General features: G+C 39.1%; 2 long non-coding RNA genes across 10 annotated transcripts in view; one reads left to right on the top strand and one right to left on the bottom strand.

Annotated features, from left to right (window-relative positions):
• LOC103282742 (uncharacterized) overlaps positions 1-20492 on the top strand; it is a 30719-nt gene extending 10227 nt beyond the window's left edge. For 2 of the 9 annotated variants that reach the window (XR_010000490.1, XR_010000486.1), the window contains exons 4-7: positions 4419-4556; positions 5797-5879; positions 7486-14786; positions 20213-20492. This is a non-coding gene — a long non-coding RNA (uncharacterized LOC103282742). The other 7 variants (XR_010000487.1, XR_010000489.1, XR_010000488.1 and 4 more) reach the window with 7 other exon arrangements.
• The window catches only part of LOC134293539 (uncharacterized), a 7670-nt gene continuing 2148 nt past the window's right edge, over positions 20275-25796 (bottom strand). The window contains exon 2 of the long non-coding RNA XR_010000493.1: positions 20275-20954. This is a non-coding gene — a long non-coding RNA (uncharacterized LOC134293539). The remainder of the gene's footprint in view (positions 20955-25796) is intronic.

Genomic DNA, 25796 nt, shown 5'->3' with positions numbered 1-25796 from the left:
AGAGATGTGGGTGAAATGTCAGGAGAGAATGCTTCTGGAAACCCATTATTATTTCTTAGATTGTACTATGTTAATCATATACCACAATGTCTATAATACACCACTAGCATGTTATATTATTCGTATTCTGTCACATACCAGTGCTAAATGATAAGTTGCATAAGAGATGTGGGCGAAATGTCAGGAGAGAATGCTTCTGGAAAACCCATTATTATTTCTTAGATTGTACTATATTAATCATATACCACAATATGTATAATACACCACTGGCATGTTATATTATTCATATTATGTCACATACCAGTGCTAAATGATAAGTTGCGTAAGAGATGTGGGCGAAATGTCAGGAGAGAATGCTTCTGGAAAACCCATTATTATTTCTTAGATTGTACTATATTAATCATATACCACAATATCTATAATGCACCACTAGCATGTTATATTATTCGTATTATGTCACATACCAGTGCTAAATGATAAGTTGCGTAAGAGATGTGGGCGAAACGTCAGGAGAGAATGCTTCTGGAAAACCCATTATTATTTCTTAGATTGTACTATATTAATCATATACCACAATGTCTATAATACACCACTAGCATGTTATATTATTCGTATTATGTCACATACCAGTGCTAAATGATAAGTTACATAAGAGATGTGGGCGAAATGTCAGGAGAGAATGCTTCTGGAAACCCATTATTATTTCTTAGATTGTACTATGTTAATCATATACCACAATGTCTATAATACACCACTAGCATGTTATATTATTCGTGTTCTGTCACATACCAGTGCTAAATGATAAGTTACATAAGAGATGTGGGCGAAATGTCAGGAGAGAATGCTTCTGGAAACCCATTATTATTTCTTAGATTGTACTATGTTAATCATATACCACAATGTCTATAATACACCCCTAGCATGTTATATTATTCGTATTATGTCATATACCAGTGCTAAATGATAAGTTACATAAGAGATGTGGGCGAAATGTCAGGAGAGAATGCTTCTGGAAACCCATTATTATTTCTTAGATTGTACTATGTTAATCATATACCACAATGTCTATAATACACCACTAGCATGTTATATTATTCGTATTCTGTCACATACCAGTGCTAAATGATAAGTTGCATAAGAGATGTGGGCGAAATGTCAGGAGAGAATGCTTCTGGAAAACCCATTATTATTTCTTAGATTGTACTATATTAATCATATACCACAATGTCTATAATACACCACTAGCATGTTATATTATTCGTGTTCTGTCACATACCAGTGCTAAATGATAAGTTACATAAGAGATGTGGGCGAAATGTCAGGAGAGAATGCTTCTGGAAACCCATTATTATTTCTTAGATTGTACTATGTTAATCATATACCACAATGTCTATAATACACCCCTAGCATGTTATATTATTCGTATTATGTCATATACCAGTGCTAAATGATAAGTTACATAAGAGATGTGGGCTAAATGTCAGGAGAGAATGCTTCTGGAAACCCATTATTATTTCTTAGATTGTACTATGTTAATCATATACCACAATGTCTATAATACACCACTAGCATGTTATATTATTCGTATTCTGTCACATACCAGTGCTAAATGATAAGTTGCATAAGAGATGTGGGCGAAATGTCAGGAGAGAATGCTTCTGGAAAACCCATTATTATTTCTTAGATTGTACTATATTAATCATATACCACAATATGTATAATACACCACTAGCATGTTATATTATTCGTATTCTGTCACATACCAGTGCTAAATGATAAGTTGCATAAGAGATGTGGGCGAAATGTCAGGAGAGAATGCTTCTGGAAAACCCATTATTATTTCTTAGATTGTACTATATTAATCATATACCACAATATGTATAATACACCACTAGCATGTTATATTATTCGTATTCTGTCACATACCAGTGCTAAATGATAAGTTGCATAAGAGATGTGGGCGAAATGTCAGGAGAGAATGCTTCTGGAAACCCATTATTATTTCTTAGATTGTACTATGTTAATCATATACCACAATGTCTATAATACACCCCTAGCATGTTATATTATTCGTATTATGTCATATACCAGTGCTAAATGATAAGTTACATAAGAGATGTGGGCGAAATGTCAGGAGAGAATGCTTCTGGAAACCCATTATTATTTCTTAGATTGTACTATGTTAATCATATACCACAATGTCTATAATACACCACTAGCATGTTATATTATTCGTATTCTGTCACATACCAGTGCTAAATGATAAGTTACATAAGAGATGTGGGCGAAATGTCAGGAGAGAATGCTTCTGGAAACCCATTATTATTTCTTAGATTGTACTATGTTAATCATATACCACAATGTCTATAATACACCCCTAGCATGTTATATTATTCGTATTATGTCATATACCAGTGCTAAATGATAAGTTACATAAGAGATGTGGGCGAAATGTCAGGAGAGAATGCTTCTGGAAACCCATTATTATTTCTTAGATTGTACTATGTTAATCATATACCACAATGTCTATAATACACCCCTAGCATGTTATATTATTCGTATTATGTCATATACCAGTGCTAAATGATAAGTTACATAAGAGATGTGGGCGAAATGTCAGGAGAGAATGCTTCTGGAAACCCATTATTATTTCTTAGATTGTACTATGTTAATCATATACCACAATGTCTATAATACACCACTAGCATGTTATATTATTCGTATTCTGTCACATACCAGTGCTAAATGATAAGTTGCATAAGAGATGTGGGCGAAATGTCAGGAGAGAATGCTTCTGGAAAACCCATTATTATTTCTTAGATTGTACTATATTAATCATATACCACAATATGTATAATACACCACTAGCATGTTATATTATTCGTATTCTGTCACATACCAGTGCTAAATGATAAGTTGCATAAGAGATGTGGGCGAAATGTCAGGAGAGAATGCTTCTGGAAACCCTTTATTATTTCTTAGATTGTACTATATTAATCATATACCACAATATCTATAATGCACCACTAGCATGTTATATTATTCGTATTCTGTCACATACCAGTGCTAAATGATAAGTTGCATAAGAGATGTGGGCGAAATGTCAGGAGAGAATGTTTCTGGAAACCCATTATTATTTCTTAGATTGTACTATGTTAATCATATACCACAATGTCTATAATACACCACTAGCATGTTATATTATTCGTATTCTGTCACATACCAGTGCTAAATGATAAGTTGCATAAGAGATGTGGGCGAAATGTCAGGAGAGAATGCTTCTGGAAAACCCATTATTATTTCTTAGATTGTACTATATTAATCATATACCACAATATGTATAATACACCACTAGCATGTTATATTATTCGTATTATGTCACATACCAGTGCTAAATGATAAGTTGCGTAAGAGATGTGGGCGAAACGTCAGGAGAGAATGCTTCTGGAAAACCCATTATTATTTCTTAGATTGTACTATATTAATCATATACCACAATGTCTATAATACACCACTAGCATGTTATATTATTCGTATTATGTCACATACCAGTGCTAAATGATAAGTTACATAAGAGATGTGGGCGAAACGTCAGGAGAGAATGCTTCTGGAAACCCATTATTATTTCTTAGATTGTACTATGTTAATCATATACCACAATGTCTATAATACACCACTAGCATGTTATATTATTCGTGTTCTGTCACATACCAGTGCTAAATGATAAGTTACATAAGAGATGTGGGCGAAATGTCAGGAGAGAATGCTTCTGGAAAACCCATTATTATTTCTTAGATTGTACTATATTAATCATATACCACAATATCTATAATGCACCACTAGCATGTTATATTATTCGTATTATGTCACATACCAGTGCTAAATGATAAGTTGCGTAAGAGATGTGGGCGAAACGTCAGGAGAGAATGCTTCTGGAAAACCAATAGTTATTTCTTTCCCGCCCAATTTGACCTGTCTCAGCCTGTGACTTGCAGGAGAACTGTCCAATCGGGCGGCGCCACATGGCGAAGGGGTGGGACCAAGGCCAAAAAGGCGGCCGGATTGGGAGGCTAACATATATTTTAAATCACAACGGAGTGCGCATGCGTCAAGCAGCGCCCTGTTTTCGCGCCCAAATTGGCGAGCAGGAGAATCGTCCAATCGGGCGGCGACACATGACGAAGGGGTGGGACCAAGGCCAAAAAGGCGGCCGGATTGGGAGGCTAACATATTTTAAATCACAACGGAGTGCGCATGCATCAAGCAGCGCCCTGTTTTCGCGCCCAAATTGGCGAGCAGGAGAATCGTCCAATCGGGCGGCGACACATGGCGAAGGGGTGGGACCAAGGCCAAAAAAAAAACCGGCCGTTTTGGAGGCGGGGCTTCTTCTTGGCTGTAAATTGTAAAATTTGCCTCAGACAATCTCGGGACGCCGAGAGAGAAGGCAGCTTGTCTTGGGAGCCATTCTGAAGACCTGGGTCGGAAGAAAGAAAGAAAGAAAGAAAGGGCAGCCGCGGCTAGAAGGCCCGAAGAGACAGGCTCCGTTTCTGAAGCAGGTGAATAAGGGCCCCTTTTTACAGGCTCACCTGGTTCATTTGACTTCCTTTGAAATTAATCTGGAGTTTAAAGAGACGCCTTTCCTTTTGGGAATCACTTTTACCTCAGGAAAGGCTTCTCTTCCAATCCCACTTCATTTTATGTCGCTTTCCTTGTTATTTTGGGGATTCTTTACCTCAGGAATCTCCTCAAAATTGAAATACAAAGAGGAAAATGTCTATTTTATATATTAGTCTTATCTTAATTTTATCAAAAATGGCATCAAATAGCACAAGATAAGGGTGGATAAAGGCTTTGTGAAACAGAAAGAAGAAAACTATTTCATTTATTAATATTTCATTATTTTTTGCCTCAAATCGTCTCATGTCACAAAGCCTTGAAATAGAAAATACAGTAGAGTCTCATTTATTCAAGCTAAAGCTTGGATAAGCGAATATCTTGGATAATAAGGAAGGATTAAGGAAAAGCCTATTAAATATCAAATTAGGTTATGATTTTACCAATTAAGCACCAAAACATCATGTTTTACAACAAATTTGACAGAAAAAGTAGTTCAATATGCAGTAATGTTATGTTGTAATTACTGTATTTACGAATTTAGCACCAAAATATCACGATATATTGAAAACAAAAATGGGTTGGATAATCTAGAAACTTGGAAAAGCGAGACTCTTCTGTACAGTTAAATATTCAGGGGAAAAAATGTTCACTGAAATATTTACCAAATCATAAAAATATTAATATTAAAATAAAAAAATATTTGCAGAAATATTTGCCAAAAATAATCAAAGTATTTGGGGAAAAATATTCACAAAAATATTCATAAAAATATTCACAAATACATTCAGAAAAAATCAATCATGAAAACATTCACAAACATTGAAATAAAATATTCACAAAATACTCAACCAAAAAATCATACAAATATTTGTGGAAATATTTGCCAAAAATAAGGAAAATATTTGGAAAAAATATTTACAAATACAGTAGTCTCATTTATCCAACACTTGCTTATCCAACGTTCTGGATTATCCAACGCATTTTTGTAGTCAATGTTTTCAATGCATTGTGATATTTTGGTGCTAAATTCTTAAATACAGTAATTACTACATAGTATTGAACTACTTTTTCTGTCAAATTTGTTGTATAACATGATGTTTTGGTGCTTAATTTGTAAAATCATAACCTAATTTAATGTTTAATAGGCTTTTCCTTAATCTCTTCTTATTATTCCCTCAGAAATGGCAAAGCCTTGTGAAACGGATGGAAGAAATAAAGGCAAAATTTTTGAAAATTTCCACAGCTTTTTCTAAAGGGACTAGGTGAATATTGTTCTTTTTTATTTATTATAATCTGATTTATTTCTTATCCAGATCATTTCTTTTCACTTCTATTTTATGTATTAATATTTTAATATATTTTATTATATCCAACCAAAAAAAAAATAATTACAAGATTTTTCCAGAGAAGAAAAAGGCTAAAATTTTGCGTTGTTGTGAGTTTTCTAGGCTGTATGGCTATGCCCCAGAAGCATTCTCTCCTGACGTTTTGGCCACATCTATGGCAGGAAACCATAGATTGCTGGAAACTATAAGGGAGTGGTGAGGCTTTTAGATATAACTGGCCTCGTTTCCAACAGACCTCACAACCTCTGAGGATGCCTGCCAGAGATGTGGGTGAAACGTCAGGAGAGAATGCTTCTGGAAACCCATTATTATTTCTTACATTGTACTATATTAATATATAATATATATTATATCAAAAAATAAATAAATTACAAGGTCTTTTCCAGAGAAGAAAAAAAAGGCTTAATTTTTGGGTTGTTGTGAGTTTTCCGGGCTGTTCCAGAAGCATTCTCTCCTGACGTTTTGCCCACATCTATGGCTGGAAACTAAGGGAGTGGTGAGGCTTTTATATGTCTGCGAAATGTCCAGGGTGGGAGAAAGAACCCTTGTCTGTTGCAGGCAAATGTGAATGCTGTTATTGGCCACCTTGATTAGCATTGAATGGCCTGCAGTTTCAAGGCCTGGCTGCTTCCTGCCTGGGGGAATCCTGAGTTTGGAGGTGTTAGCTGGCCCTGCTTTTTGAGGTGGCAGCCCAGAAACTCACAACAACCCATGAAAGCCTTTGACAACACATGGCAACATTTTTGAAAATTCAGACAGCTTTCTAGAGGAAAGGAGTAGAATAATAATTGCATTTTTTTACCAATCTGATTTATTTCCAGCCTTAAGACCCATAAAATGCTATGCTGAAAATTTTATATATATATGTGTGTGTGTGTGTGTGTATGTATTTGTATATAATGGACAATGTAATTTATAATAATATGATTTAATGTATATACATATAATATTGATAATAATATTATAATGTAATAAAATATAATAATAACACAATATAATGATATTGATTATATATTATATATAATTTTATATGTACATAGAAAGTATTAGCATTCACAATAATAGCATTATATATAACTATATTGTACTACACCATCATACTGTAATGTTATTAGAAATATTACAGGCAATGCATAACATAATTAATATTATATTGTATTATATTGTATGTATATTCAATATATTGAATATAATATTATATTAATAATAATATTATATTAATATACTATATTAATAATATTATATTAATAATAATATATTATATCAATATTAATATAATATCATATAATAATAATATAATATATTGTATGTATATTCAATATATTATTCTATATCATTGTCTATTATATTGTATATTATATACGATATACTATATATGCATAATACATATTATATTATTAGCATAGCATGTTACAGGTACAGGAGGCAAGATGGGAACTGCCTTCCTGGCCTTGCAAAATAGATAGAAGACAATGCCTGTTTTTTTTTCTGAATGCTTTCTTCCCACTCACTCTTCTCCCAGCACTGAATTCAAGTCAACGTGAAGAAAGAAACAAAAGGTCGAGAGACAGAGGACGGAAGATGCTTGAAGACACCCTCGCAAGGACACCGCCTGCCTCCCAAAAAAGGTCGTTTTCAGGGTAATTGGTGTAAGGGTAGGCATTTAATGTCTATCTTTGCATTAAAAAAAGGGTTACCTTTGCACACGGTTCCCCTCGCGTGTGGCATCGAAGAAGTCCCACTCGGGAACGGACGGGTCCTCCCTTTGTTCTAGGCAGATGATGGGTCTTCCTATACGGGCCGTAGGGGTCACAGCTTGGGGGTCAGCGGGGGGCCCCGCCCTGGCATCGCAGGGGGCAGCACACATTACGGGCATTTTAAGATGTCCTTGCAACTTAGAAATAAAAATATCAATACCTTAACTCACTAACATCCTACTAACACCATTCTAAATAGGGTACCCTGCCCTTTTAAATAGGACTGTGTTCTGCCTGATGGCAAGAACCAAGCTGGGAAGGGAGGGGGCCTCCTGGCCCCCCATAAAAGGGCCCCCATGGAAGGACATTGCAAAAGGCCCCTAAGGTGTCCTGAGAGCAGCCTCTTGGTCCTCAGTGTTCCCCACGGTGCCAGGGCTGGGCCCCTCGCTCTCCCCCAACCCATGGACCCTGCCGCTTGTATATCATCCGTCCAGGGCCAACGGACGCCCCCTCCCTCCCCGGGCGGAGCTTCGAGGCCACACTCAAGGGGAGACCAGAGCCGTGTGCCTCATGCCAACGCCTAGCACGTGGCGAACCTTTTTTTTTACTGCAAACATAGGCATCATGATTGTGATTTTTGTTAATTCCTTTTAAATTTAATTGTTTGTATTCGATAGCATGGTAGGCTGGTTTTATATCAGTGAGCCGCCCCGAGTTCCTCTGGGGAGACGGTGGCAGGGTACAAAAATAAAATTATTATTATTATTATTGATTCGAGGCACCTGGAAAAAAATACCAGGAAGCAGATAAAATTATTATTATTATTACTGATTCGAGGCACCTGGAAAAAGAAATACCAGGAAGCAGATATTATTATTATTATTATTGATTCCAGGAAAAAGAAATACCAGGAAGCAGATAAAATTATTATTATTGTTATTGTTGTTGTTATTATGTAGGACCCCCTTTTATTTATGTAAGGCCACACACCCAGGGGACCACTATTCCTAATTAAAGCCTGGTTAAAGGGGATCCTCTATTCTTAAAGTTAGGCGTATAGAGATCTCCTATCCAGAAACGAACGCGGCCTGCCCTATAGAGATCTGTTAAACCAAGGCGGCCTGCCCTATAGAGATCTCCTATTTCACGTAATACCAGGCAATATGGAGATCCCTGGTTTTTTTAACCATTAAATCCCTTACGTGGGGATATCCCTGGTTTTTTTTAACCGTTAAATCCCTTACGTGGGGATATCCCTGGTTTTTTTTAACCGTTAAATCCCTTACGTGGGGAAATCCCTGGTTATTTTAACCATCAAATCCCTTACGTGGGGAGATCCCTGGTTATTTTAACCTTTAAGTCCCTAACGTGGGGAAATCCCTGGTTCTTTTAATCTTTAAGGCCAGATGTGGGGATTTCCTTGCTTTTAACCCGTAAGGCCAGCCATGGGGAGATATCTTAGGCTGTTTTCACGAAAAGTCAGGTATAGATGCACTTTTTTCTCTCCCGTTCCATGTGCCTGGACTCCCGGAGGGCTCCTGCCGGACACCGTCTCCCATCGGCCGAGAGGGATCCTTCTTGTCTGGGAAGGATCTGCAACACAGGTAAAAAGAAGATTCCGGGAAGGAGATTCTACAGCGGAGCCCTTAAAGCCAGGTGAGACACTCCTTCCAGCCTCCACGGCTGCCTTGCACACACACACACACACACATGACACACACAACACACATACACATGTACAGCTGGGGTCCACGGGGACTCTTCCCCAATAGATCGGGGACTCCCACTCCGGCGATTGGCCATTGTAAATGCCTTGAAGCAGTTTGGGGCTTCCGGCCAAGCGCTTGCAAAGAGAATCCATTCAAGGTTGGACCCCCTTTTAAAGGGCCTGGCACGTGGTATTTATTCCTGGCACGTGGAAAACTGCATTTGTAAGGCAAACCCTCGTTAAAGGAGGTTTGCAATTAATTTAAAACCAGGCTTCTGAGGGACCCGCTGCGTTTAAAGCCAAACCTAGCAGGTGGGAACCCCTTTGGTTAACGCAAGGTGAGGGACCCTCTATTTTTAATAGGATGCCTGGGAGAATCTTAACCTAAATGCAGGCCTATGGGCTACAGCCTATTCTGCATAGCCAGGCATGAGGGGACCCCAGATTATTAACTTGAGGCCTGGGAAAAGGAGATTTTTGTATTTATTTATTACAATATTTATATCCCGCCCTCTCTCCCCTTAAAAGGGGACTCAGAGCAGCTTACGTTATATTTACATATTTATTTATTACAATATTTATATCCCGACCTCTCCCCTTAAAAGGGGACTCAGAGTGGCTTACAAGTTATATTTACTTATTTATTTATTACAATATTTATATCCCGCCCTCTCTCCCCTTAAAAGGGGACTCAGAGCGGCTTACAAGTGATATTTACATATTTATTTACTACAATATTTATATCCCTCCCTCTCTCTCCTTAAAAGGGGACTCAGGGCGGCTTAACAATAAGACGCATATATAAAAAACCATACAGTGCAATATAAATCATCATTAACTTACATCAGTATTCATAAAACACATTATAAAATACAGATAGGTGTGTTCAGTTCAAATCCATTCAAGGTATACGTGGACCCCCTTTTAATGCCTACCTTTCCACGTGGAAAACTCCCATTTGTAAGGCAAACCCTCGTTAAAGGAGGTTTGCAATTAATTTAAAACCAGGCTTCTGAGGGACCCGCTGCGTTTAAAGCCAAACCTAGCAGGTGGGAACCCCTTTGGTTAATGCAAGGTGAGGGACCCTCTATTTTTAATAGGATGCCTGGGAGAATCTTAACCTAAATGCAGGCCTATGGGCTACAGCCTATTCTGCATAGCCAGGCATTGGGGGACCCCATATGATGAATTTGCAGCCTGGTAAAAGGAGATTTTTGTATTTATTAACTTATTACATTTATATCCCGCCCTCTCTCCCCTTAAAAGGGGACTCAGAGCGGCTTACGAGTTATATTTACTTATTTATTTATTTATTACAATATTTATATCCCGCTGTCTCCCCTTAAAGGGGACTCAGACGGCTTACGAGTTATATTTACATATTTATTTATTTATTACAATATTTATATCCCGCTGTCTCTCCCCTTAAAGGGGACTCAGAGTGGCTTACAAGTTATATTTACATATTTATTTATTACAATATTTATATCCCTCCCTCTCTCCTTAAAAGGGGACTCAGGGCGGCTTAACAATAAGACGCATATATAAAAAACCATACAGTGCAATATAAATCATCATTAACTTACATCAGTATTCATAAAACACATTATAAAATACTGATAGGTGTGTTCAGTTCAAATCCATTCAAGGTATACGTGGACTCCCTTTTAATGCCAACCTTTCCACGTGGAAAACTCCATTTGTAAGGCAAACCCTCGTTAAAGGAGGTTTGCAATTAATTTAAAACCAGGCTTCTGAGGGACCCGCTGCGTTTAAAGCCAAACCTAGCAGGTGGGAACCCCTTTGGTTAACGCAAGGTGAGGGACCCTCTATTTTTAATAGGATGCCTGGGAGAATCTTAACCTAAATGCAGGCCTATGGGCTACAGCCTATTCTGCATAGCCAGGCATTGGGGGACCCCATATGATGAATTTGCAGCCTGGTAAAAGGAGATTTTTGTATTTATTAACTTATTACATTTATATCCCGCCCTCTCTCCCCTTAAAAGGGGACTCAGAGCGGCTTACGAGTTATATTTACATATTTATTTATTTATTTATTACAATATTTATATCCCGCTGTCTCCCCTTAAAGGGGACTCAGACGGCTTACGAGTTATATTTACATATTTATTTATTTATTACAATATTTATATCCCGCTGTCTCTCCCCTTAAAGGGGACTCAGGGCAGCTTAACAATAAAACGCATATATAAAAACCATACAGTGCAATATAAATCATCATTAACTTACATCAGTATTCATAAAACACATCATAAAATACAGATAGGTGTATTACATACACTGTATCATTAGCATTGCACAATATTAGCATTATATACTACATTGCATTATACCACTATACAGAAACATTATTAGCAATATTACATTTAATATATAATATGTAATTCATATTATATTGTATCATTGTTAGTATTATATTGCATTATTTATTTATTTGCTAGATGTAGAGTCATCTACATAAATAGGCCAGCGAATATTTATTTATTTATTTACAGCATTTTACTGGGCTGGCCTCGAACTCATGACCTCCTGGTCAGAGTGATTTGTTGATATTTATTATTCATTTACAGCATTTATATTCCGCCCTTCCTTCTCACCCCGAAGGGGACTCAGGGCGGATCACATGGCACATATAGGCAAACATTCAATGCCTTTTAACATAGAACAAAGACAAACAAACAGGCTCCGAGCGGGCCTCGAACTCGTGACTTCCTGGTCAGAGTGATTCATTGCAGTTAATTGCAGCTGGCTTGCTTTCCAGCCTGCGCTGTTGGATAATAAGGAGGCATTATGGAAAAGCCTATTAAACATCAAATTAGTTGATGATTTTACAAATTAAGCACCAAAACATCATTTGACAGAAAAAGTAGTTCAATATGCAGTAATGCTATGTAGTAATTACTGTATTTACGGATTTAGCACCAAAACATCACGACGCATTGAAAACATGGACTACAAAAATGCGTTGAATAATCCAGAATGTTGGATAAGAGAGTGTTGGATGATTATACAATATAAATTAGAATAGCATGTTATTGGGGGAGGAGCATCTTGGTTATTAGATGTTTTTATTAGTTATTGATATTAGTATAGATATGACATTGAGTATATATTATCCTAGCACAATGTTAATATTAGTTATTCATATTAGTCTCAATATGACATTAATAGAGTACATTATTATCCTAGCACAATGTTATTAGATGTTAATATTAGTTATTGATATTAGTCTCCATATGACATTAATAGAGTATATTATTATTCTAGCACAATGTTATTACATAGGACCATGTTGTTGCTAGGGGGAGGGCCCCCCCACTGATTGTATTATTAGTATTATGTTGTTGCTAGGGGGAGGGCCCCCCAACTGAGATCCCCTGTCATTAATGTGTCAGACCAGGCATTTCACTCCTACCTTTGCATCAGAAAGCAGGCTCCCTGTGCGCTAGGCCTTCCTTTGAGGAACACATTCACAGCTCCGCTTGAGTGTGGCATTGAGGCCCCACTCAGGGACGAGCGGGTCCTCCCTTTACCCTGGGCAGATCGTGGGGGGTGGGCGGATCTCCCTAGACGGGCAGGGGGTCGCGGCTGGCGGGACAGCGGGATATAAAAATATAAATATATATATTAAAACCCTTGCACCCAAGGAAACAACTCTGGGGACCCGAGCGGCTGCTCCCAGCTCACGTCACGGGCATTTTAAACATCTCGTAGCAGCTCAGATTAATACCTGAACTAACCGTAACCTGCTAACCCTACTAACCCATTTCTAACTAGAGCAGGAATTTTAAATAGGGCTGTTTTTGCCTGTTGGCAAGAACCAAGCTGGGAGGGGGCCTCCGGGCCTCGGGTGGGAAGAACCCTAACCCTGTCTCTGCCCTGCGCTGGGAGCGCCCCCCCTCGGGACCCCAGTGTTTGGTCCCCGCTCTCCCCCAATCCGACGGCCTAGAAAGCCCCTCCGCCATCCGCCCAGGGCCAACGGACAGCCCTCCCTCCCCGGCAGCTGCGTTCCTCATGCAACAGGGAGCCTGGTTCTGGATGCAAACGTGGGACCCCCTTAGGACCCCCTTTTCTCTGTGCAGGGACCCCCGCTCCCCATAAATAAATGCCTGGTGGAAGGGGATCCTAGTACAAAAAGCCACAGTTCCCAAGAGCCCCCAAAAGCGAGATGCTCCCTTGGTTCAGCCCTTCTGACACTTGTTTTCTCCCTTGTTCTATGTCTCCGGAATCGCCGAGGGAGGGGCTCCTCCTGGACAAGAGCCAAGGACGGACAGATGGATGGACGGACGGACGTAAGGAGATCCCAGAGAGCAGGACGCCTTGCCGTTCTGGCTGATGAGCTCGACCCCTTTCCAACAATGTCAGCGTTCCAGAATAAAACTCTTCCCAAAAAAAGGTGTTTTCTGGTTATTATTCAAACGTTTAATTTTTGACAGCCTTAAACATCTAGATTACAATACAGTTTGTGCTGCTGCCTTTTATAAACCTTGTTTTCTACAAATAAAGTCAAGAGAAACACTTTAAGTTTTGCACTGTGCTCAGACTCATTGTTCTGATATTCTGTCATATGGTTTTATTATTTATATCGTTTTTAATGTATGACTTTATTACATGTGACATGGGAGCGGGGTATAAAAATAAAGTATTATTATTAATAAACACAATTTTCTTGCACCCCAAGTACATCTGGCCATTGCCAGAGTATTTAACACTGCCTACATGGCACTAAAGTGTATTTATATGTTGATTGTTTCTATTGATTTTATGTAATGTTTGCTTTATTTGCATTGAATTTTTGTCTGGATGTATCTTGTATGCCGCTCATCTCCATAAATGAGCGGGATAGAAATGAGGTTAATAATTTTACGAATGTTTTAATGTAACTTGAATTTTAAATTGAGTTGAAATGTGATTGTAATTGTTTATAACTGTTATCTATTTGTAAGCCACCATGAGTCTCCTCTTATTGGGTGAGAAGGTCTGGGAAGAAATACTGTCATAAATAAATAAAATATTCTGTGTCCAGGTTGCTTCATGGGTTGACTTCTCTGGCAGGATTAATCTGCAGAGCCTTTCCTGTGTGAAAGTACACAGGGACTACTAACAAGCATGGAGCAGGGAAGGCACTGCAGACACTCCTGCGCATGCGCGGCCTGCTCCCTAGTAGAAACGGCCCCGCCTACTACAGCCATCCTTTTCCCTTCTGCGGCTGCGCGGCCTGTTCCGTATTTGAGGGAACTTGGCCCCGCCCACTACAGGCACCCCTTTCCTTTCTGCGGCTGCGCGGCCTGTTCCATATTTGGGGGAACTTAGCCCCCACCCACTGCAGGCATTCCCTTCACTTCTGCGTCTGCGCGGCCTACGTCACAGGGCGGCAAGATGGTTGCCCGGCCCGGTAAGTCGTTCGGGGCGGCCGATTCCACGGCGACCCGGCTCCATCGGGGCCTCGTCGCCAAGACCCGGGAGGAGGAAGGGAGCCGGGAGCGTGGCCTTCCAAACAACGTTCGCAGGCCAAGGCGCGGAAGGAATCCCAGGCAGGAAAACCCACTTTGGCCTTCGCTCCTGGTGTTTTGGACTCTTCCCCAACCCGTAGGCAGGCTGCTAGGCATTGTGGGAGTTTGAGTCCCAAACATACTATACTCATGTACTATATACACATATAATGATAATCCGATGCAATACAATTTAATAATTACATAATCGAATATGTTGGAAAGATTAAGGAAAAGCCTATTAAACATCAAAATAGGTTATGATTTTACAAATTAAGCACCAAGACAGCATGTTATAGGTAGGAAGGCACCATCTGATCCCTCCTGAGAGATGGCCATTCATCCTCACTGTTATAATTAGTTCTATGGAGAAGTAAAGCTTTAGAGGCATAGAATCTTACATTTGGAAGGGATCCTGGAGGCCATCTAGTCCAACCCCAGTCTGCCAAGCTGGAAGGACACCATCAAAGCCCTCCCGACAGGTGAACATCCAGCCTGTCATAGAATTTTAGAGTTTGAAGGGGACCCAAAGCCCATCGAGTCCAACCCCAGTCTGCCTGACTGGAAGGATACTATTAAAGCCCTCCTGACAGAAGGCCATCCAAAAAGCACTCTCTCCTGACGTTTCGCCCACATTACTGACAGGCATCCTCAGAGGTCGTGAGGTTTGTGGGAAACCAGGCAAGAAGGGTTTATTATCTATCTGTGGGATGATGTCCAGGGTGGGAGGAAGAAAGAACTCGTGCATGTTGGAGGCAAGCGTGAAGCATTCTCTCCTCATGTTTCGCCCACAACCATGGAAGACCGCCTCGGAGGTCCAATATTATTACGGTAGAGTCTCACTTATCAAACAAATGGGCCGGCAGAACGTTGGATAAGCGAATATGTTGGATAATAAGGAGGGATTGAGGAAAAGACTATTAGACATAAAATTACATTATGATTTTACAAATTAAGCACCAAATCATCACGTTATACAACAAATTTGACAGAAAAATTACTTCAATATGCAGTAATACTATGTAGTAATTGTATTTACGAATTTAGCACCAAAACATTGAAAACATTGACTACAGAAGCATTGACTACTAAAAGGTCGAGTGCGTTGGATAATCCAGAATGTTGGATAAGCAAATGTTGGATAAGTGAGACTCTACTGTATTCTGCGCCCAGGCTGGTACATCCAATGCTCCGCTATGTTCCTTTTCTGCATTACAGGGGTGCTCTTTACTTTTCATACCTCTATGTTGCTTTTCTGCATTGCAGGGGTGCTCTTTACTTTTCATACCTCTAGGTTGTCTTTCTGCCTTGCAGGGGCGCTCTTTACTTTTCATACCTCTATGTTCCATTTCTGCGTTGCAGGGGCGCTCTTTACTTTTCATACTTCTATGTTCCATTTCTTCAAAGCAGGGGCGCTCTTTACTTTTCATATCTCTATGTTCCTTTTCTGCATTGCAGGAGCGCTCTTTACTTTTCATATCTCTGTTGCTTTTCTGCATTGCAGGAGCGCTCTTTACTTTTCATACCTCTATGTTGCTTTTCTGCATTGCAGGGGCGCTCTTTACTTTTCATATCTCTGTTGCTTTTCTGCATTGCAGGAGCGCTCTTTACTTTTCATACCTCTATGTTGATTTTCTGCATTGCAGGGGCGCTCTTTACTTTTCATATCTCTGTTGTTTTTCTGCATTGCAGAGGCGCTCTTTACTTTTCATACTTCTATGTTCCATTTTTGCATTGCAGGTGCGCTCTTTGCTTTTCATACCTCTATGTTCCTTTTCTGCATTGCAGGAGCGCTCTTGAGTTTTCATACTTCTATGTTCCATTTCCGCATTGCGGGGGTCTCTTTACTTTTCATACCTCTATGTTCCATTTCTGCATTGCAGGGGCTCTCTTTCCTTTTCATACCTCTATGTTGCCTTTTTGCATTGCAGGGGCGCTCTTTGCTTTTCATACCTCTACATTCCCTTTCTGCATTGCAGGGGCACTCTTTGATTTTCATACTTCTCTATTTCCTTTCTGCATTACAGGGGCGCTCTTTACTTTTCATACCTCTATGTTGCTTTTCTGCATTGCAGGGGTGCTCTTTACTTTTCATACCTCTAGGTTGTCTTTCTGCCTTGCAGGGGCGCTCTTTACTTTTCATACCTCTATGTTCCATTTCTGCGTTGCAGGGGCGCTCTTTACTTTTCATACTTCTATGTTCCATTTCTTCAAAGCAGGGGCGCTCTTTACTTTTCATATCTCTATGTTCCATTTCTGCATTGCAGGAGCGCTCTTTACTTTTCATACCTCTATGTTCCATTTCTGCATTGCAGGGGTGCTCTTTACTTTTCATATCTCTGTTGCTTTTCTGCATTGCAGAGGCGCTCTTTACTTTTCATACTTCTATGTTCCATTTTTGCATTGCAGGTGCGCTCTTTGCTTTTCATACCTCTATGTTCCATTTCTGCATTGTAGGGGCGCTCTTTGCTTTTCATACGTCTATGTTCCATTTCTTCAAAGCAGGGGCGCTCTTTACTTTTCATATCTCTATGTTCCTTTTCTGCATTGCAGGAGCGCTCTTGACTTTTCATACTTCTATGTTCCATTTCCGCATTGCGGGGGTCTCTTTACTTTTCATACCTCTATGTTCCATATCTGCATTGCAGGGGCTCTCTTTCCTTTTCATACCTCTAGGTTCCATTTCATCAAAGCAGGGGCGCTCTTTACTTTTCATACCTCTATGTTCTATTTCCGCATTGCAGGAGCGCTCTTTACTTTTCATACCTCTATGTTCCATTTCCGCATTGCGGGGGCGCTCTTTGCTTTTCATACCTCTATGTTCCATTTCCGCATTAAGGGGGCGCTCTTTCCTTTTCATACGTCTATGTGTTTACTTTCTGCATTGCAGGAGCGCTCTTTAGTTTTCATACGTCTATGTTTACTTTCTGCATTGCAGGAGCGCTCTTTAGTTTTCCTACTTCTATGTTCACTTTCTGCATTGCAGGAGCGCTCTTTGCTTTTCATACCTCTAGGTTCCATTTCCGCATTGCGGGGGCGCTCTTTACTTTTCATACTTCTATGTTCCATTTCCGCATTGCGTGGGCGCTCTTTACTTTTCATACCTCTATGTTCCATTTCCGCATTGCGGGGGTGCTCTTTGCTTTTCATACCTCTATGTTCCATTTCCGCATTGAGGGGGCGCTCTTTACTTTTCATACGTCTATGTTTTCTTTCTGCATTGCAGGAGCGCTCTTTACTTTTCGTACCTCTATGATCCTCCTATCCCTCCCTTTCCCGCCTCCGTTTTCTTCTCCCATTGGTTGTTGCTTGGGAGGTCCCGCCCCTTTCCCCTTCCTTCGCTCCCTCATTGGTCGAAGCGCGTCCTGGCAGATATGTAGTGCGGGGGCGTTTCCCATCGTAGCCGCAATAATACAAAATAAATAATTTTATAATATCAGAGATATATAGTATTCGAGCTTATTAATAATCGTTACGTATGATTATATTGTTTGAATATTATGTCCATGGATGTGTCAGGGTTGGCGACGGAAGGGACGGGTTGTGTGATGGACCTGCCGGGACTTGGGGGCGGGGCAAGGGGCGTGGCCCGCCCCTGGCGCGTGAGAGCCGGGGAAGGGAACAGCCAAGATGGCGGCCGGGGTGAGTGAGGCGAGCGAAGCGCCGCTGAGGAGAACGTCAGGAAAAGGCCTTTAGATTATATTATAAATTGTGTTATTATTTCATATTATATTATTATCATACATATTATGTTACACCACGTTTATAATATATTATTTCTTTATTATTTCATATTATTATTATAGACATGATTTTGCATTATTATGTTGTTATTTTATATTATATTATTTCTATTATTTTGCATCCTTATATTATTTGGTTTTTATATTATTATCATTTTACATTATTATTATATTATATTATTTTGTTCTTATTTCATATAATATTTATTTCATATTTTATTATATTATTATTTTGCATCGTTATTATATTATTCTGTTATTTCATATTATTATAATACACAGTATTTTGCATTATTATGTTGTTATTATTTCATATTATTATACATATGATTTTGCATTATTATGTTATTTTATATTATATTGTTTTTATTTTTATTATTTTGCATCCTGATATTATTTGTTTTTTATATTATCATTTTACATTATTATTATGTTATATTATTTTGTTCTTATTTGATATTATATTTATTTCATTGTATTATATTATTATTATTTTGCATCGTTATTATATTATTCTGTTATTTCATGTTATTATAATACAGTATTTTGCATTATTGTTGTTATTTTATATTATTATTATATTACTATTATTTTGCATCCCTATATTATTTCGATCTTATATTAATTTATATTATTATTATTGTTTTTGATCATTATTATATTATTTTGTTCTTATTTCATATTATATTATTATATTGCATCATTATTATATTATTCTGTTATTTCATATTATAATACACAGTATTTTGTATTATGTTGTCATTTTATTATTATTTTGCATCATTATTATATTATTTTGTTATTCGGTATTTCATATTATATTATATTATTATTTTACATCATTATTATACTATATTATTTATTATTTCATATTATTATTACACACATGATTTTGCATAATATTTGAAAGGCTTTTTCTGCCTACCTTTCTTCTAGCATATTATATTCTATTATATTTTCCCACCTCCCTTTCTTCCACATAATTATTATTATGATTATGATTAATGGCCTTTTCCGCCTGTCTTCCACCATATTATAATTATTATTAATCGCCATTTCCGCCAGCTTGTCTTCGACCATATTATATTATTGCTATTACTAATGGCTTTTTCTGCCTTTTTTCCACCATATTATTACTGGGTGATGATGATTATTATTATTCCACCATATTGTACTATTATTATCATTATTATTATTAATGGCCTTTTCCACTTGCCTTTCTTGCACCATATTATTATATTAACAACATTTTTATTATTAATGGCCTTTTCCGCCTGCCTTTTTTCCACATTATATTATTATTGTTGGCTTTTTCCGACTGCCTTTCTTCTACCATTTCGGATGAACGGATCTGAGCATATATATTTTTTAAAATGTATATACTGCAATTTTATATTGTATTTAATTGTTTTTAACTGATTTTATGTATTGTGGATTGTTTTTGTACAGGCACCTAATTGTGCCGGTGTTGTAAGCCTCCCTGAGTCCCTTCGGATGAGAAGTGCGGGATATAAATATTGGGAATAAATAAATATTATTGTTATTATTATTGTATTAAATCCCTTTTTTCTTGCCTCCTTGGGCAGCAGTGGCCCATGTACATGCTGGACTACGGCGGCCTCAATGTTCCGCTTCCGGGAGCCATGAATTATTCGGACCTCAGTTTCTGAACCAGAACCTCCGAACAAAACAAAACAAAAGAAATAATGAACGGTGTGTAATTTTCGTTTGTACAAAGTGTATATTATTCCAATATGTATTGATGCCTTTCAGTGTTTCCAATGATTTTTACACTATATTCCTGCCGCCAGGGCCTTTTTAAATAAAAAAAGAATAAGAAGGGTTGCCTTGCTCTGAAAAATCAAACCGTTTCCTGTTTTTTTTTTCTCTTTAAACGAACAAATACCGTTTTGTAATAAACAAAAATACAAAACAAGAGCCGGGCGAGCGAGCAAGGCTCAGTTGTAAATGCTCTTTTTAAATTGAATTATTATTAATAATAATAAAAGTGCTTTACAGTGATTATTTTGTTTCCGTGTGCGCGCAACCCAACAAAAGGCCCAACCCAGAACTCCGACCCCTTCCTTGGGTTCCGATCTGCTTTTGACGGTTGTAGGCAAACGGCGCCGGGGGAAAAAAAGGCTCATTTATGTCACTGGATTAGTCCGAATTAGTTGCACAAAGAGAACGCTTTTCGGACCACAACGCCCAGCATCCACAACTAAGGGTGTGTGACCCAAAAGACGGAAACTTTTTCCAAGTTCCAAAGAGGCCACAAGTGAATTTTCCCTCGTTTCTTCCGGCCAAAAATGGTCCCAAAAAGAAGAGCTGTAATAACAACGTTCCAGTTTTCTATCCAAAACCCCGACTCTCTGAAATGTATTGGTTGGCCCAGGGTTTCACATCACATATAAAGTTACGGAAATATATGTATACATATATACATACATATAAATTGGCACTCTGGTTTCAGCTCTTTCGTATGTGTGCACACAGGTCCACAGAGAACGTTTCAGGGCGTATCATTAGGAATGTCTTCCGGGAAGAATGCATGATTCAAAAGTACTGGTTATTATGATAGGAAGTAAATAATAATAATAGACGCATTTGCGACGCTGCGGTGGATCCTTCAACTTCATCGCCAACACCATCTGAACACGGTAGACACACACACACATATATATATATATATATATCGCTCTCTTGGCTTCACAATTGTCACACAACTCTGCTCACACTCAGTTGGTTCGCTTCCTTTCGCGATCGAAACATTGAATATTGATATTGTGATATCTACGGCATGGCGAGACCTTTCACTCTGACAATAGATATGGGTGAAACGTCAGGAGAGAATGCTTCTGGAACATGGCCATACAGCTTGGAAAACGCACAACAACCAATGATTCCGGCCATGGAAGCCTTCGACAACACACTGGGAGATGTAGTTCTCTAGGCCTGTCGCCTCCTCTGCCAAACGACATGCTATAGGACCCTGGGAGGTCTAGTTTTACAAGGGCCCGAACTAGAGAGTGCTGCTGCCATGCTGAACTGGTATTCCCAGTGGCCCTCAATGAAAACAGGCATGGTTTTGGGTCAGGAAGTTTCTCTTTGCTTGTAAAACTACTCTTGAAAACATGCCAATGTGAGTAGATCAATAGATACTGCTCCTGTGGGACGGTAACAGTGCTCCATGCAGTCATGCCAGTGGCTACATGACCTTGGAGGTGTCTACGGACAATGCTGGCTCTTCAGCTAAGAAATGGAGATGAGCACCAACCCCCAGAATCGGACACGACTGGAATTAACGTCAGGGGAAAACCTTTACCTTTAACCTAAATTGTATTTACATGTAATATTGATAATTATATTATAACGCAATACAATATAATACTAATAGTAATATAATAATAATAATTATATATTACATGTTTATTACTAAGAATAATACAGTATGATGGCATAGTGCTATATAGTAATATAGGAATGTGTTGTAGAAGTTCCATAGTGCATCACCCCCTATGAGAGAGCCATGGGACCACGGCAAACTGCAGATCCCGGAGGCCACAGCACCGGGCCACGGCAATGGGAAGGGGTGCCAAACCATCCCTACATTGCCCCGTCGCAGTGGGGTGAGTCAGTGGCATGATTGAGATGCCCTTGCAAAACTATAACTCCCAGTATTGCAGCCTTGAGCAATGGAGAAGCCTCTGTGCTGACACAATAATATTGATATTATTGCTCAAGGCTGCACTTCCCGATTGGGCCACGTGATGGCAGCAAAAGACTGCAGATGACAATCTCAAGGCAATATTGGGGAAAATATAACACTGAGGCTGCACTTCCCTAACTGACCATTTGATGGCAGCAGAGGGCCAATAATCACAATCCCAAGGCAAGTGCAATATTCCTCTGTCCACAGGAGGGCGACAAACGGAAAAGCCATAGGGTTTAATTGGAATATCATTGATCTTTCTTTGATCCAGGGCACTCTTAATTAATATTAATACTACTAATAATAATCTTGGGAGGTAGAGGTTTGCAAGGCCTTTCATCCCCTCTGCCCAAGAGCCCTGCCAAACTACATCTCCCTCCATCCCATACAAACTCTGCAACAGCTCAATGCCATTGGAGCCTAGGAGATATAAACCCCCCTTGCTTAGTTTTCCAATAAGAATAAAATAATAAGATTGAAATAATAATAAAACTTTATTTCTAGACTGCCCTCTCTCCCCAGAGGATGCCTGCCATAGATGTGGGCGAAACGTCAGAAGAGAATGCTTCTGGAACTTGGCCAGACAGCCCGGAAAATGCACTACAACCCAGTGATTCTGGCCATGAAAGCCTTCAACAACACACTGGGAGATATAGTTCTCTTGTCCTTTCGCTTCCTCTGCCAAACGACATGCTATAGGACCATGGAAGGTCTAGTTTTACAAGGGTTCAAACCAGAGGTGCTGCTGCCATGCCAAACTGCAACTCCCAGGAGCCCACAACGTAGACAGTCATGGCTTTGGGTCAGGAAGTTGTTCTTTGCGGTCTAGGACCCATAGATTCCAATTCGACTCCTTCCAGTGATGAGGCTCCAGCATTCGTGGGTAGAAGAGGCGATAGGCAAAACTTCAACTCCCGGGATATTATTGTTGTTGTTGTTGTTGCTGCTGCTAGTAGCCGTAGTAACACTTGTTGCCTATGCCATCAGTTGGGGGGCCCTCCCCCCATTACCATCTGATGCTCTGGGGCCAATATACAACATAATATAGAATAATATATATATTGTCTATACATATAGTATTGATATTTATATTAGAATGTAATACAATGTAATACTAATAGTAATGTAATAATATTAATTATATATTACATGTGATATTACTAATAATAATACAGTATGATGTCTTAGTGCAATGTAGTAATATATAACGCTAATGTTGTTCTATGCTAATATAGAATATATTGTACGTACATATAATTTGTAAGCCACTCTGAAAGCAGGAAGCCAATATGAAAGGAAAAAAACCAAAAAATTATGGGTTCGATGCAGTAAATAAAACTCAAGGCTGCACTTCTCGAATATGCCACGTGATGGCAGCAAAGGATTGCAGATGAGAATCTCAAGGCAATTTTGGGGGGAAATATAACACTGAGGCTGCAATTCCCTAACTGACCATTTGATGGCAGCAGAGGGCTAAGAATCAGAATCTGAAGTCAAGTGCAATATTCTTCTGTCCACAGGAAGGCGACAAACGGAAAGGCCATAAGGGTTTAATGGGGATCTCATTGATATTACTTTGAGCCATGGCTATCTTAAATAATACTAATATTACTAATAATAATCTAGGGAGTTAGAGGTTTGCAAGGCCTTTCGCCCCCTCTGCCCAAGAGTAATGGTGCCTTGCCAAACTACAACTCCCACCATCCCATACAACCTCTGCAACAGCTCAATGCTATGGGAACCTCAGTGATATAGTTCGCTAGGCCTTTCGCCTCCTCTGCCAAACTACCTGCTATAGGACCCAGGGAGGTCAAGTTTTACAAGGGCCCAAACCAGATAGTTCTGGTGCCATGCCAAACTGCAGCTCCCAGGAGCCCTCAATGTAGACAGGCATGGCTTTGGGTCAGGAAGTTTCTCTTTGCTTGTAAAACTACTCTTGAAAACATGCCAATGTGAGTAGATCAATAGGTATCGCTCTGGCGGGAAGGTAACGGTGCGCCATGCAGTCATGTCTGTGGCCATATGCCCTTGGAGGTGTCTATGGACAATACTGGCTCTTTGGCTGAGAAATGGAGATGAGCACCAAACCTCATAGTCGGTCACGAAAACCTTTACCTTTAACCTATATTGTATATACATATAATATTGATAATTATATTATAAAGTAATACAATATAATACAATATATTAATATATATTATAAATAATAATGCAGTGTGATGTTATAGTACAATATACTAATATATAATGCTAATGGTGTGCTTTGCTAATAATAAAATATATTGCACGTACATCTAATTTTAAGCCATTTTGAAAGCAGGAAGGCAGAATGAAAGGAAAATAGAAGGAAAAAGCCCCAAAAGTTATGGTTTCTAGGCAGCAAAGAAAAACTCAAATATTTATAAAAAGGAGAGTTAAAGTGCGATAACTGCTCACTATCCCAGGCCTGCGAGTCTACAGGAATTCCAGACAGGAAACAATAAGGGCCAGCTAACGCGTTCACAACAAAGGATTCCCCCAGGCAGCAATGCAGCCAGTCTTTGATGCTGCAAGGCCATTCAATGCTGATCAAGGCGGCCAATGGCAACATTCACACTGGCCTCCAAGACAAGAGTTCTTTCTCTCGCCCTGGACATTATTCCAGAGATAGATAAACCTCCCTTACTTAGTTTTACAACCTATGAGGATGCCTGCCATAAATGTGGGCAAAACGTCAGGAGAGAATGCTTTGGGAACATGGCCATAGTATTCTGCGGTTGCAAAGTTGCAGAGGTTGCATGGGATGGTGGGAGTTGTAGTTTGGCAAGGCACCAGCACTCTTGGGTAGAGGAGGGGAAAGGCCTTGCAAACCTCTCACTCCCAAGATTATTATTATTAATATTAGTATTTTTTTAATCTGTTATAGCTCAAAGAAATATCAATTAATATTACATTAAGTCCTAATGGCTTTTCCGTTTGTCGCCCTCCTGTGGACAGAAGAATATTGCACTTGCCTTGAAACTGATTCTTTGCTCTCTGCTGCCATCAAATGGTCAGGTAGGGAAGTGCAGCACAAAGGCGCCTTCAACGCTCGAGGCTGCACTTCCCTCTCTGACCATTTGATGGCAGCAAAGAGCTGCGAATCAGAATCCCAAGGCAAGTGCAATATTCTTCTGTCCACAGGAGGGCGACAAAGAGAAAAGACATAAGGAATCCCATTGATATATCATTGAGCCATTTGGAAAATATAATTACATGACAATAGTAATAATAATAATAATAATAATAATAATAATAATAATAATAATAATAATAATAATAATAATAATAATAATAACAATAATATCCTGGGAGTTCGGGTTTTGCAAGGTCTTTTGCCTCCTCTGCCCAAGAGTGCCGGAGCCTTGTCAAACTACAGCTCCCATCATCCCAAAAAAAACTGCAACAGCTCAATGCCATTGGAGCCTAGGAGATATAAA

Source organism: Anolis carolinensis, unplaced genomic scaffold (assembly GCF_035594765.1).
Source record: "Anolis carolinensis isolate JA03-04 unplaced genomic scaffold, rAnoCar3.1.pri scaffold_8, whole genome shotgun sequence".
Lineage (NCBI taxonomy): Eukaryota > Metazoa > Chordata > Lepidosauria > Squamata > Dactyloidae > Anolis > Anolis carolinensis.
The sequence above is the reverse complement of the archived record's forward strand: the minus strand, read 5'-3'. Positions and strand labels throughout refer to the sequence as shown.